This window comes from Malurus melanocephalus, unplaced genomic scaffold, assembly GCF_030028575.1.
Source record: "Malurus melanocephalus ecotype Western Australia unplaced genomic scaffold, MMel_1.1 scaffold_22, whole genome shotgun sequence".
In the NCBI taxonomy this organism is placed as follows: Eukaryota; Metazoa; Chordata; class Aves; order Passeriformes; family Maluridae; genus Malurus; species Malurus melanocephalus.
In genome coordinates, this window is record NW_026623254.1 from 293,395 (window position 1) to 309,356 (window position 15,962).

The window sequence follows — 15,962 nt, forward strand, 5'->3', positions numbered from 1 at the left end:
ACTGGAAATTTATGTGCATCTTCTGTGTTACACAAACATTTGACTGCCTAGCCCTGTAGCTGTGGCCTAAAACCCTGCCCTTTTGACACTCACATGTCAGCTTTCCTTTATCTGTGAAAAAAACATAACACAAAAACTCGTGAACACAAAGGCAAGTGCATGTATGAGTGTTTGCAGGAGAGCTTTACCCACGCGGACTTGCCTACAATTGACTTTAACAGGTCACCAAACAAATATGACACTTTCCTTTCCCAGCTATTACATGAAATCACATTAGCRAAAATAGCAAATATAATCCTGTAAACCACAAGACATAGCAAACTGTGAGGTTTCAGAATTCTCTCTCTCCATCTAAGAAAATAGATGCATTTCTCCCCTTATGTTCTAATTGTACTATGAGAGGRATTTCCTAACCCTTGTCACCAGCGTTGCATCAAGGGAACATACAGAAGTCCTGTGCCTCCAAATGGAGTCCATTCCTAAATATTTCTCTACMGTAGAACCCATAGGAATTACACAGAAGTATTCAAAAAGACCACTGAAAATGGGAACTTTTTTAGAGAGAGCAAATGATTAGGAGACTATCAAGTATAAACCAGAACAGAGGCAAATTTAGACAAAGAGCTAGAAAAGATTCCCAACAATGAAGCGCATTGGAGAGCTAGGAGGGGAAAGTCGTGGAAGAGCTAATCAGCTGTGTCACTTAAAGCTGCACAAAACAAAGTACTTGTGGTGCACTGGCTAGAATAATTCTGCATTATCACAGGGAGGGTTAAACAACTGTTGACCCAACAGCTCTCCACGCTATTTCTCTGATTCTAAGCATCACATGTGCTGTAGGTGGAGAGGGAAGGGTCACTGCTGCTGGGAAAAATTAACATGTGCCATGAAGTGTCAGATGTTACTGTACATACTATACAYAACTGAAAATCCTGTGAGGAAAATAAATGCAGGGCAAATTTGTGGGTGACCTTCTAGTTTTACATGTCACACCAGACATAATGGGTTTTTACTCAAATAAGTGTTTTGTTTGAAATTAATGGCTGGCAGCCTGATTTAGTTCTCAATGAAGGCACAAATAAAGAAAGTCACATTCTCAAAAGGCAGACTTTGTAAGTCATTTCTCATCAGGCTTCATAAAGATGCCTTTTATAAAATGGAAGGGTTTCAAAAGATAATGCAGAGGAGGTGAAATCATTAATAAATTACAAGGAAGGGAGAGAACCAAAACATGAGACTAAAGAAGAGTTATAAAGGAAACCTGATCACGATGAGTGTAAAGGCTGTCAGAGACAGGCAGCTGATAGAGGGGACTGCAGCCAGACTGGAGCATYGCACAGGCACGATTCCCTGCCCCTGCAGCGCCTTGCAGACAGACATCCTGTGCTGCTGCTGGGGCCATTGATAACCACATGAAACCGGGGAAGATGAGGCGAGCCGAGTGCTCTCAGGACGGCTCGCAGTGGGATGGAGTCAGGCTGTCTGTCCATTGCAATCCACGGCCTGGGCACCCAGGCTTTCATCTGAACCAGGGACTTATGGCTGCAAGTATATCACTGTATTGGCGTATCATATTGACTTTCTGATWATGTTCTAAGCCAGTCGGGTAAGAAAGAGAAAGTGCCACCGGGTACAAATTGTGGCATCAATTCTCTGCCAGACTGATCAATTGGATTTATATATTACCTCCAGCTATGTACTTAAAATCTATAGTTTCACTCCCTCCAGTGCACAGCTCACAGTTTAAGTAATTGCAAATACAAATGAATTTTAAAAGGATTTAGCAGGCTTTAAATTAAAAATGTGTGAACATTGTTATTTTAAGCACTCTAAATTATTTACTAATATAACCCAGCTGATTCACTTTTCTCTTCTTTCTGTCTTAGCTTGATTTTTTTGATCCCTGAYGCCTCAGTGGAGCTTAACATACTTCCGATAAACTGCAAACAGCAAAATAATGCTCTGTTTTACCCAACTAAAAGAAGTCTTCAAATTCAGCCTGCAGAATAATTGGCTGCAAAATGTCAGCAGTACAAGGACACGTTAAATCCTGCATTGGAAACAGGCAAGCAGTAAAGAAACATACACATGCAGTTGAGAAAAAGCACGAGTCTAAACTCAAAAAGTTAAGAAAGTGTTTAGGGGGATCTGTTACACAGGTACAGTGAGGATGAAATAAGCTGACAGGGCTACAAAAATTACTTACCACAATACCTGGAAGGACTCTGGTTATGACATATTTTTTGAGTCTCATTTATCTTAATCAAACACTGGAGCTGTTTTAATCACATATTTTGGGTTAATCTATAAAATACTTGAGTTACAAGATAAGCATCGAATCAAAAAATAAATTAGGTCATTTGAACTTGTGCTAAAACAGMAAGCATCCACTTGCATTTTTCCTTATTTTCTGACTTCAGTCTATTAATTGTAAAAATGATTCATAAGCTTCTTCAGAGACAACAAGTGAGAGATTCAATGCAGTAAAAAGCATCTGCATACAGAAATRATGACACGTGACTTCAGTTTGCCTACTTAGAAAACCAGGACCAGTGCTGCATCATGGTTTATGCCTCCCTTCATGTCACTACTGATATATGAACTACAGAATTTGGTAAGAATAATCTGTTAAAAAAACAGATAATTCATCTGCAATATTAGATTCTSAGTTTACAAAGGTATTGTCTATTCCCTGAACAGAAAAACAGGATAAAAATCTCTTTTTCWTCTTGCTGGGAAAAGGTATAGGTAACTCTATATGTTTGCCMTTGTTATTTTTTTTWAAWTYMAWTTKKTKRRTGAGAGAAAGAAACAGAAGCTAATGTGTAAGGATTATAGCACAGTACATAAAAATATAATGTTGGGAATTTGAAAATAATTGAGGAAAGGGTATTATTGTTTTGAAGGAAATTAAGTTATATTCTCATTATTGGTATAAATATACAATCACAAAATAAATGTTTGTCCTCATTACTATTGCTATTTTATTGTTAAAGTTGTAATTTGAGATTACTTTCTTCCCAAATTATGCTACAGTCTTTATTCAGGTATATCACCACAATTAACAGCAGTGTAACCAGAAYCTGTCAAAATTGTTTTTACAGTCAGCATCAGTCCTTTAAGACTTGGCTAATTGTGATTTATTTTCAAAAAGTCTGAAGCAGGGGGGATTTGTTYTTCCTGCTRGTGTATAATCTTAGGAAGAAGAAAYCTTCCCACAAGTCTAGATTGAATTTAATACAGAAAATAATTCTTCTCAACACTGACTTCCCAAATTCATCTAAATCACTATAGAGAGGACTTCGTTAGACTTCATTAGCAGTTAGCACTTTCAGATATCCCATAAAGTATGGRATGCTCAAAATTGCAGCTTGTGCGATATATATAATACACAGTATTGCATTTYCCCCCAAAATTCCCATTTACTTTGGATGTGGACAATGGATCTGGTGCTGAAAGACAAAGAAATCCTATTGCCTCACCAATGTCTCTATATTCTATCATACATCATCAGCAGTTTAGAGGGGCTGCTTTTCCACCTTGCTGTCACCAGCTTTCTCTCTTTGTTCTGCTCTCCAGGTCTCTCTTGGACTAAGCCATAAAGAGCAGTGAAGGGAATAGAAATACTCAGAATCTGCAAGACTGGCAGAAGGGAGAGAGTTAAGTGAATGCTTTTTAGGGCTYGAAGCCTCAACTTTAGGGTTTGCTCTTGCTTTCCTGAGTAATTCCACCATGTGTGAGGAATACCTTTAAGGTTAATGGGATTCTGAAATCAATAAAAATGACTTACTAATGGTTCAGGGAAGTTTTTGTACTACAGGGTGTGAATTTACAAGGTTATTAGCCATTCTGCAACAGCTCTCTCTTTCTGCAGTGAGGCACCACTTTCAAAATGGAGTGAGGTACCTAGAGGAAGACTGAGAACAGGAAGATCCTGTGGAGTGCCTGCATGCTCTGGATTTACACCCCAGCCTCACTACTCACAGGGTTCCCATTGGACACAAGTTAAAGTATGTAAGATCAGCACTGTAAATCGTAGGACAATTTCTCGTGATTTGTAATAAGATGACATATACAGAAACGTGTGCACATTTAAGTAAATATTGATCTAAAAAATTGAGACAGATAATTTAAAAGATTTTACTGAAGGAATGAGTTTCAGGACGTTGGTTTGGGCTTCTTTATTCCCCCARTACTCTGAGTTGGAATAACATGTCATTTTTTTTCCTATTAATGCTCCTTGATGTTAAGGAGCCCTCAATTTGACCACGGCTCTTAAAATATAGAGTAGCCCCCTGTTTCTAAATAAAGCTGCAATTGCACAGAGGCTCCATCCCACAGACCAAAACAAAGCACAAATTCAAACAGCCAAGTGTTGTCCTGAAGGGGCAATACCCAACAGAACTGTGCAATGCTGCCATGTCACAGGGTACTCAGCACTGAGAGGTAGATTGCACTGGAGAAAACACTGCCCTCTTCAAAACCTCGTTCCACCAATTAAATTCAACCTCTATCCATGTACATATCCATGTATGTCCATATCCACATAATATCCATGTATTACTATGTAAAACATAGTATAGGTTAAAAGCGATTACTCCATATGGTTAACCTGCTGATATGGAAACAATTCACCATACTTTAGAGAGGTTAAAATTCTCCTCCTTCACACAAGAATCATATCAGTATTACTCCTTGAGACATAAAATAATTCATCTGTGTTTTCCTTACAACAAAGAATTTGTTGAGAGAAAATCTTGAAGAAGCAGCCTGATCTGTCTGGTATTAAAGACTTGTTTGACAAAACAAATTTGCAATAAACACTCAGAAAACAGGAGCCATGCCAGTTAGAATGATAGAAAATCATGTCGAAGAGATAAATGGATCATTAAAGGGWAGGTACTTGAATTTTCATTACAGATCGCTACACAATCACTAAAAGGTTTCTGAACTTGTCTGGCTTGTTGATCTTGTGTACTCCTCCTACCTTTAACTATTATGCCTAATATCCATATTTTCGCATACCTTTTGAAACCTATATATTTCATCCTCTGAAGGTAYCATTAAAACATCCTTGTAACTATCAGAATTCATGAATTTTGATATGCATTGTCCTGAACAGTATAAAAAACTATTTAGTGAGTAATAATGTGAACATCATACCTAATGATTCAGAACCTGCATGACATAAGTGATGATATTTTGGTGAACATATGGATTTTAACTAGAGCTTGGCAGCACAGGACCCTTGTTTAGCTCAGCRTGCTGGGATGCTGAGGAAATGAAATCAGASGGATAACTGAATTATTAGTTATGATTTTTCTCTTTCTGTAGGTTTACAAGTGAAATTATATTAGAAGCCAAGAGATCTAGCAACAAACAGGAAGTAGCTTTCCATTTCTCAATTCTTTAAGTGCCGTAAAATTGGAAGAATAATATTTGCTATGCATTTAATTCCTTCAGTGCAATACAGGTTTAAACAGTCAGGACACAGCTGCCATYTACTAGCAGGTACCATAAACACTGTCCAAACAAGTGCAATTAACACTAATTCTCTGCTGTTTCTGATTCAAGATAAAACTGATTCATTCTTAAGTGCAGAACTGCTACTACCTAGTCTTGCAAAAAAGGACAAGACAGGAAATCACCAAGGAGTATATCAAGAAAGCCTTTGCCTTACTAGTGAGCAAGTTTAAGTTACAGCAAAATTTATTTTAGCAGAGATATCTCAATTTATTTAAGGCAAAATTTTCATGCAAACCGGTATCCTTTGTCATCAGTATGAAAGCAATAGGGTAAACCACTGATATTCTGAAGCTGTTACTGGAAATTTTCCTGCCCAGAAGAGACTCTGTCTCCCTGCCTGTTAACCCTGAGCTCATGGCTCAACTTAGGAAACAGAACAAATTACAGAAGGTAATAGGAAACAAATTGATTCCCTAGACCAAAGCAAGCTGCAGTCTCCAGACACTTTCCTCTTACTAATTCCAGCATTTAAAAGGGGTACTCCTCCTTTTATCCAGCCAGTTCTTTTCTTTTTTACCTCTCAGTATCATCCCGTGACAGACATAACACAGAGAAAGAACAGCAGAAAAAATTATTTATCAGTAAATCTGGGAGGTACAACTTTGCTTTTGARCCTTCTATGTAAAAATCTAAATGAATTGCACAATCAGCCAGAGAAACATTATATGTATCATCAAAATCACATTAGATCAAAACACATTCAATTTTCCTCTCCTTTCTGGGAAAGAGAAGATTTTTTTTTTCTGAGTACAGCTGCTTTAAATTGTGTGAGAAGATACAGCAAATCAACAACACTATCAGTAGAACCAAAAATATCCTATTTGACAGCAGCTGATTTTCAGATAAAATATTGACATTATAGCAAATAACAACATACAACCAACAGGGGACAGGAGAGCTGGAAACATAAAAGCATTAGACTTTGATTAACACATAAACTTCCTTTTCTCACTAGTCCTGGGTTTTAGACCTTTGACTGGGAGAAACACAGGTGACAATGACTGAGGGGTGTGTGGGAGTCAGAGCTGGGCAGCAAACCCTTGCAAAACAGTGCTTTTACTGTGACAGCCAGGAGTTGATCATAGTGTTCAAACCTCTGTCTGGGAAAGGGGGAAGTGCCAAGAAGGGGTGGGAGGCAGTGGAGAACGTTTAACTATTGGCAATTCCCAGAGTATAATAATACAATGATACTATACATAGTATAGTATGTGTTGCATTGGGGAAAAAAAAAAAAAACAAAAAAACCAAACCTATTAGCATTAAGGTCTTAGATAAGTTATAACTCAGAAAATTAACTTACTGTCCCCATAACTTTTTAAGCATCTTTATATTCCATCAAAGTGTTTTATTGATTAAGTTCCAAATTCCTATTGTCTATTATTGTTTCAGACCAGAAATGGCTGCATCAAGATGGTGGGAGATAATTCCCATATACACCCACATTATAGCCACATTTGTGGTTGCTGTTAATGTCAGTGGTATGATTTCCATTGAGCTTGCTCCTCTTCCAAACAAATCTTGCACTGCAGCAGCCACTACAAGTCTGAAAGACAGATCTGGCATCATCAGTGGGATATTTACTTCTATTGAAAAGCAGASACTTGATAAGAGCCTTTAAAAATAAGACATAAAAAAGGAAAAGTCCCTAACACAAGAATAAAGATGACAACGTTTTACCATAACTTTGCTCTAGAGCAATTTTGTACTCTATCAGCTTCAGGTAGACCACCTGCACAATGACAAATGGGTGAAGCTGGTCTTGTAGGGGTCTTAACTAGAAGAAAAAAAAAATCTGGTGTTGTTGCTTAGCACATTTATGTATTTTCCAGCTATAGATCCCCAAGTGTTTATAAAGCTCCAGAAATATAATTATCTCCATTTCATAGCCAAGGAAATTGAAAGGCAAAATTAAGTAGTTTGCTGAGGGCCACACAGTGAATCATTTGAAGAGCTCAATTGTTACTGTAAATCTCCACACCTAGGCAATGATTATGCTGCTATGACTCAGACAAGATATTATTCTAGAACATCAATTGCTGCTGCATAACCAGTGCTGTACACTGACTCCTACACAGTCTTCATTCTCTTCATGCTGGACTTTTTAACTTGTTTCCATTTTGCTCTGMAAAGAAGCAGGTGCCCTTCGGAATTCCCTCAACATTTCTTTTGAAAGGGGTATCCAGCTTTTCAGAGGCAGATTTCTTTTCCTGAGAAAGTTAAAAGCACTGTTTAAGAGTCTAACTAAATTTTGYCAGCTATTTGGCATCCATGGTCTGCAAAACAATCCTACAAAAGTGGTTTTGAGGGGTAATTTTCTCTAGCTGCCCATGCTGGAACTCAGATACTAGTCTGTGAGATCCCACCTTATTTGTACTGATATTCTGAAGCATAAAACAATGCTGTGATTTCATGATGGCTACAAAGTAAACAATTTTGGAGAAATCAATCTTATTTGGATTTTAGGTTAGTCCCATCATCACTATRCGCTTTAAGGTGTACAGCTGCTAGTGCAGCTGTGTACTATTTGACAAGATAGAAACAATTTTTGTCTACAATTCAAGCCACGGAAACTATGCCAAGTATGACACCAAGTTAGCTACACTGTTTTCTATTTGATAAACATTTTTGAACTAAGGTCTATTGCTGCCCTTTTCCTCACAGCTGCCGGCCTGGCTGAAGAAGAATATGGAGTTCAGGAAAGCTTGTCTTGAAGATAGATGACTCCTTGATGATGCTGAAAAAGTGATCTGCTGTTAAACACAAAAATAAACAACTTCAGTTTTTCATTTGTGTGACTCAGGTGGGCTTGGTTAAACAGGAGGTGGCCACTTCTAAATTCGTCCATTGTCACAGGTTTTGAAATCTGCTCTTGGCAACATCTGAACACTTGCTGTACATACACACGTTTGAAAAATTTTGTACAGGGTGCTGTATTTGCTGTAAGGTTTTGAGTCTTCTAACAGAAGCATCTATCTSCATGAAGGACTGTTTAGGCTAGGAAATCATAAAATTTATTCCTTTTAAAAYATTAAGCCATCACTTCTCTCTCAAAGAACTGTATCATCACAAAAAATATACAAAACACAGCTAACACCTTTTCAATTACTTCCTGTTTGGGACCCCCATTGAACTATCATGAAAGTCATCCAATGCCAACCTATATGCCATACCTACATGCCAACCATTCTGTCTTCTGTTTTGTCTCATCTTGGTTAAAGATGAGCCTACAATTCCCAATTCCAACTTCACATCTCTTGCAGAGGCCAAAGTTACCAAACTCTACCACAGAACTGCTGCATTTTCATAGTCAAATCAGGTTCCTTTGAAAGCACTGCAAAAGATTTCTCCAAAGATCTGCTGAACCCAAAAGCAAATATTTTTGCTACATTTTTACTCCACAAATAATTTTCAAAAATATTTTCATTTTCATTCCTTTTTTTTTTCTTTTCATAGATTTACAAACTCCCAGACTAGAAAAAAAAATTACTATCATAGTCAAGCTTGACCATTGGTATGCATAGATAATAGAATTTTTTTTTCCCTTGAGGACTCTTTTAGAGAGTTACCTGATTTCATTTCAAACTTATGGTAAGTCTACTTCCTGCAGCAAAGTTGTAATTTTTAATTACAGAAAGCGACATTTTTTTGCAAGGTAAAATTTGTTGAATACATCTGAAAAGAGGAAAAATGAAGCCTGGTSTGTCAGGTCTCCTCTACATCTTTCCACACAAATACATACACAGACCTATAAGGTAAATCACCTCCTAAGGCTCATTTACCATTATCTAGAGCAATGCAGTATTTATTTCCATATTTTTCCTAAAGGGCACACAYAAAAGGTGACCACAGTCTTGCCAGTGTGGGGTGCAGAAATGAGGTTTAGCTCCCTCTTCCTGATTTTAAGCTTCCTTTTTACCCACCAAACGTTGCATTGCAGTGAGAGCTCATTTTTTGGTAATAATATCTGAAAACCCTTCCAAGTCTTTTTCTGAGTCACTGTTTTCAGAGACAGTYTCCCTAATTCTTCTTCCTAAATGTTCTACTTTGCTTTTGGCTGCATTTAAAGATATTTTGCTGGTTCTTGGCTGTTAACCAGGCAATACAAATCAGTTTATAAAATTAGATCATCATTCTCATAATAAAGACCATCAACATCACTGTGTTTGTATCAGCCTAAGGAATACTCTGAGGTACAAATAAAAGGTTTTATATTTGTTCAGTAAGAGTTGTTTTGTGTCATTTTGTGTTGTTTTGTGGGGAGAGGTTTTTCCACTCATCTTCCAAAGTGGGAGAATTGGGTGCCTCCAAGACAACAGAGTTGATACCTCCATTTTCTACATTTTGGTAAACTGGCTAAATTTAGCTTCTTAGTTAGCTCCTTGGAGACTTTTGGGTCTAAAATAATCTAAGGCYGTTGATATGAATATGTTCAATTTCAGCAATTGCTGCCTTACCTCTTTCTTTGTTACAGATGGCAAACTTTCATTTCCATACACAACATCATATGGGATGGATACATCCTCCTGTTTCATTCCAAGTGCGGAACAGAAATATTTATTAAACATTTCTGCCTTATCTGCGTCATTATTTATGATTTCCACCATCTGCATATTCAGTGGAACTATATCTGACCTTAGATTCTTTGTGATGCTAAAATGTTTTCAAATTGCCTTCTTGTTGTTTTTAACCATATTGGCCATTGATGTTTAACAGAGTTGTTAATTTCTCTTATCAGTTACTTATAAGTCTCAGTATATAACTTATCCCTGTCTTTTCCATTCTTGATACATCCCTATTTTATGTTTTTGTAGTACTTTTTTGTGGTTTAATCAGGACATTTTGATTACTGTACATTTTTCTGAGCAAGTTTATGTCCTTGAACAATTCCCAGTATTCATTAATACTTCCTAATTAAAATTTACATTTCTCTTCAGTTATGCTAACAGATTCAAGCTTGGATAAACTGCTCCCCTAAAACATCTAAGTATAACTACTTGGTRTTATATACAGCTCATACTTATAAATATAACCATGTTGTGATCACTAGTCTTTAACAGTTCTTCCTGCTTGATGGTCACTTGTGAGCAATATTTATTTCTTTTCCCATCAAAATTATGTCCAGTTTTGAMCCTCCTTGTGCAAGATCAATCTCCACACTCTGAGATTATCTGCTACTATTTTTGGAAGCTCTAGGGAATTCTGGTGCTGGCAAAACAAAACCTTAGAAAATATTCCTCAGTTTAAACACCACTATGATAGATTTTTTTTCTCTCCACACTGAAAGAAAAACGGTGAAAGAGCAGCTCTTCCCACTATCTCTGTGGGGTTTTTTTTTCTCTCTAATGTACACAAATATCTGTAATCATCTTTTGACTCAGAAGTACCAAGTTCCTGTTACAAGATTATTTTTGATTCTTCAACATACAACATTTATTTGATGCAGTATTCCATCTCCAGTCCCCTCTTCCTTATTAAGAGGGCAAAAAAAATTTAATCAATATCTGTGAGACTCCAGCACTATGACACCTTACCAAGTTTCAGAAATATTAACTGTGTGACATTTCCTCCATATATGAACAGTGCCTCTGCTCACCTATTACCACGGTGCTTGAAAATTAGCTGAGCAATTCTTTTACAATCTAATATGTCCCTTATCACTTGGCTTTGTTGCATATCTGATGTGCTGGCTGTAGTTCAAACACACATATTTGCTAGAATTTYCTTTTATTATTACTCAAATCCATACTTTGTTTAAAGCCCTCCTGGCACTTTTTCTTTGACTGGGATGGCTTTTGCTGAGACACTCAACAGAATCAGATTTTCTCATCCTTCTGTCAGACGACACCTGACAAGGTATTAGGACCAGCCTACATCCTGCTAACTTGAATCTCACCTGGGCTTGACTTCAAATTCTTCAATTTTGATCTAGAAAACCAGAAAACTGCCAACTATCCCTCTATGCTCTTGAAATATCTGGCAGGCTCATTCCAATATGTTGTCAAGAAAGGCTGCATTTCACTTTCCTGCAAAGGATGCTTTCATGGGTTTTTTCAAGATTCTCCTGGTCTGAACCTTGCTCAGTTCTCTTTATGAATGTTAAAAATTAGCTGATTACAGTTAGTCAAACAACATCGAGGAATAAAATCATTTACAGTAGGGCATTGTTTAGCAGGTGAAATGATCAATTAAAAAGAGACCATGTATGTCATAATTGCCACATGAAACCGCTTGCAGGCAATTTGTAGACTGAAATACTGTGCCTAAACTATTAATCAAATAGCTTCAACTGATGAACAAAAGAACTTAACTCTGCACTTGAATAATTTGCAAATAAGGAAAAAGAAATAGATTTGTCAAATTAATTATTCATTATAAGTAGTTCAACCAGACCTATCCCTTTTTATCATTTACATTGGTTTTAAATTCTTAAAGTGGTTTGGGAACCTTAAAGAGTAAAATTTGCTATAAATGCTTAATGCAATGATCATTTATATATGGCACTGTAAACGTACAAACATACTTCACTTAGCACTGAATTAGGCAGCGGAGACCAAAAGAGTGGTTACAATAGCTTTAACTCTCAAAAAGAGGTGAAAGCCTGATATTCTGATATTTTTCAGGCTGACTGAAGAATGAACTGGATACCTGCAGTCTGAAGATTACTGCTGCAATTGACCCTCTCTGCAGCTTAAGGACCCACTGGCACCGTGTCTCTACCAGGGCAAGCAGCCAACACTGGCAGGGACGTGATGGGCACAGACCTCAGGCTACAGCAGGGGTCTGATTTTTAGAAATGCTAATCTGCAGCTCAGTGCTGAATGTGTTTGGTGGTTTGTTTCATTTTGTTTGGTTTTAGTATGGCTAACTTTAGGAACTTTTCACGTTATGACCCCATCCAGTAATATTTGGCTTGCAAGTACAAATGGGTTTTCACAGAAGTGGTGTGAACACATTGCTTAGCATAATTTGAGGTGGGACTTGTTTTTTCCTAAAATATTGCTGCCTTCTGAGAGCTGAAATAATATAATCAAAGACACTGGAATAGCTCAGATTCTTCTCCATAGTCTACAGCATCATCTCCATAGGCAGTCCTACTGAAACCATGCAAAATCTCACACCGCGTACTGCAGACATTAATAAAATCAAAACTATTTGTTAAATTTATAAGATTAAAGTGTTTAGAGAGATCAGTAACATATTATTTTGAAATCTGACAATAATTTAAATATTAAAACAACCTAATACCATTTTCTTTTTCAGGTGGTTGGGAGTGTTTGCTGCTGTTTGCTTGATTTTGGTTTTTTTTTGTGCTGGCATTTAACAGAGAGGCTCTGATTTTAACTCTGAGTAAATCTGACATAGAATCACCCAGAGAAAATAAACATAAAGTACTATGAGGTCATGTTTACAATCACTTTTTAAAGTGCTTTCTGAATTAAGCATGCCACATCTCTGCATCAGCTGTGTTATACTAGGTAAGCAGTGCACTGTTCAAACGATTTTTAATGACCAAAGCCCCTATATTTTAGGGTTGAACATATGTTATCTAKTCAGACAGTGAGTAGTCAAGTCAGTATTTGGGTGAATAATTTGCAAATTCAATGCATAGAAATTTTTGTACCAGTGCTAAGGTTAATTCATTTTTCCTGGGATGTTTTGTAGCCAAATGGAATCAAAATGTCTTCACACATTACTTCACACCCACCTACTTCTCTGAGAAACTAAACAGTGTTGGACAGTACTGAAGAGTATAAAGATAACATGGGATGAAACAGGAGCCATGAATAAAGCAGGAAACAGAAAACTGCTTTAGATGTTAGTCTACAAAATGCAGTTTTCAGCTCAGCACAGCAGAAACAAAGTAGTTAAAAAATCAACAAAGGAATGGTAGAAAAGCTACCACTGTTTGGATTTATTCATTATTACAACAGYCGCTCGTAATCCAGTTTGACAAAGAGAACAGTGCAGTATCCTACACACGGTGCTGGATAGGAAGATTTCAAAAGTCTTTAAAACAAGAAGAMACAACTTTCATCCTCAAATATTTAATCTGCAGCATATGGCTTCAAGTGTTTGCTGTTGTTTCTTTTAAGACCAATGCACATCAGAAACTTTCCCACTTGCAGTTACAGAACTCTCTGATGTTTCTGATGGTCTGGTAGCAGAGTGACTAACCTGGTACTAAAGGGAGATAAACAGACCATGAAATAACTCACTAGTATCKAGCAGCACATGGCACTCAAAAGCTTAATGGGGAGTCCACGACTGCTTGGGTGTGTGGTCTCTCTGCTATTTGGTCTCACAGTTTGGCTGTAGCAAATGGGATTAGTCTGGATGACTGTGGTAGGAAAGTGTGCTTACAGTCCTATATTAATGCTAGATTAAAAAAAAAAAAAATTAATTAGAGTACACTGCAGCAGAGCCCTGTGGATATTGTKTTGTGGATGAAACCCTAAGGTTTTACCATTTGCTGATTTCAAAGTTTATTAACAACAAAATGGAGCTGTAGGACAGTAGAGGAGACTGAGAACTATTAAAGAGTTAAACTACTCTTCTCCTCCCCATTATACAGGAAGGTAGCAGGAGATTCAGAGGCAAAAACTAAGCCTGAACCCCAGGGCTGAACTGGACAATGAGAACTCTTCCACCCTTTCTACCAGTGCTTGTCTCACTATCCTCTAACAACTCTTCACAGCAAAACTCTAGGAATGAGGGAGTAGGGGTAGGAGAAGGGAGGAATGTTTTGCACCTCACCRCCAGTTCTGCAAACCTCATTAGGTAGAAAAGTCTTGTTCTTTAGCAAGTTACCTAGAATTTCTCAAACACTACATTTTCCACCTTTTTATTTGGCTTCTCGCTCTAAGAAATCTCCCTAGAACAGATTTTCACATGATAGACTGCCACCAATGGTTAAAAACTGTGTCATCATTGACCTTATGTACAACATCATTATTCACAGCTAACTGATCCCTGGGTATAAAAAAGTCTTTTGTCCGGATAGAAAAATGAGATTATAACAGTTACCCAGAAATTAGGCCCAGCCTATCAATGCCTAGTCATGGTTAATACAGTATTTAATTTCAACAGGTTAAAGAACTAATGAGTCCCATATATTCATCCTATAAACATTCTAAACTTACATGATTATAAAACTGTAGGGTTTTAGGTCAATTTACTAGCTTGGAAAAATAAAATAYAGTTAATCATTGTGACCACTGTGAAATCTGATCTCTAATGAAGCTGAATACATGACAAAAGTTGTTGCATATTGCCTGTTGGCTCCCAAAGTGGTCAGACCCATTTTCAGCTCCTCTAAAATTATGCCTCTGTTTTTAATTAAAGTTTCATAAGGAAAAGCCACGTGGGTGTTTTGTGATTCTTYACCAAATGGCATCACATGTTGTCCTGTGTGTTTCTCAAAGCCTGCACAAAGCTTTCAGTTCTTCTAGTGCATTTCAATACATACTCCTGGAAGCTTTTCTTTACTGGTTCAATCGTACAAACAGATCCAAATTTCACATACACAAATCGGCTGCACAAGAAAGGAGAGAAATGTCCTATTCAAGACCACAGCTATTTTAACACTCTCTACCCACTTTACTGCAAGAGAGGGACAGCAGCACAAACTCAAGGCACTACTGTTACATCTGTTGAAAGTATCTTATCATACTCAAAGATTTCTTCGCAAAAGGGTAAAAAAATTAAAAATAATAATAGTATCATTCCACTAACTGAACAGAACATCTGAGAAACTTATTTGGACAACATAATTTGGATGTTTTCAACATTGCTTATTTTATTTCAYAACAAACTTACATTTTATCACATGATTGCTTTCCCAATTATAGTGCAAAATAAAAGGCATCATCAAGTAGTTTAATAGGTGCAAAGGAAAATGTAGTTTTGTACATCAAATGATGCAGAAAATAACGTGACAGCAACAAAAAGAAAAAAAAAATCTGTTGGGATAGGAAATTACTGCTATGGAGTTATTTGTCCTATATCTCCTCAAAGGAAGAAAGGGACAGAGGGCCCCCACGTTTGATTATTATTTTTCTGATAAAGGGTACACTGGGATAAAGGGAAGATTTCCTTTTCCAAGTAGGGTCTGCAGTCCTTCCAGTGAGTGTGTAATCTCAACAGTTAAAAGACAAATCGCGTTTATCCATAAAAACAGAAGTCCATGCTTAGGCTGCAGGGTAGGAGATTTCGGCAGAGACACTGACAGTTTTTCTTTAGAAAACTGTTTGTATTTTCCCYGCAATCTACTCAGACACATACTAATAGAATTTTAAAAGGTCTGTACACATCCACCGGTGCTCAGATCGCATGTTGATAAGCACCTCCCGGTGATTTTCAGATCTCCAACTCCGGCGTGGGCCGGCGATTACCTCAGCCTGCCTGGCAATGCAGAGCGCTAATCTRTCTCAAAATAG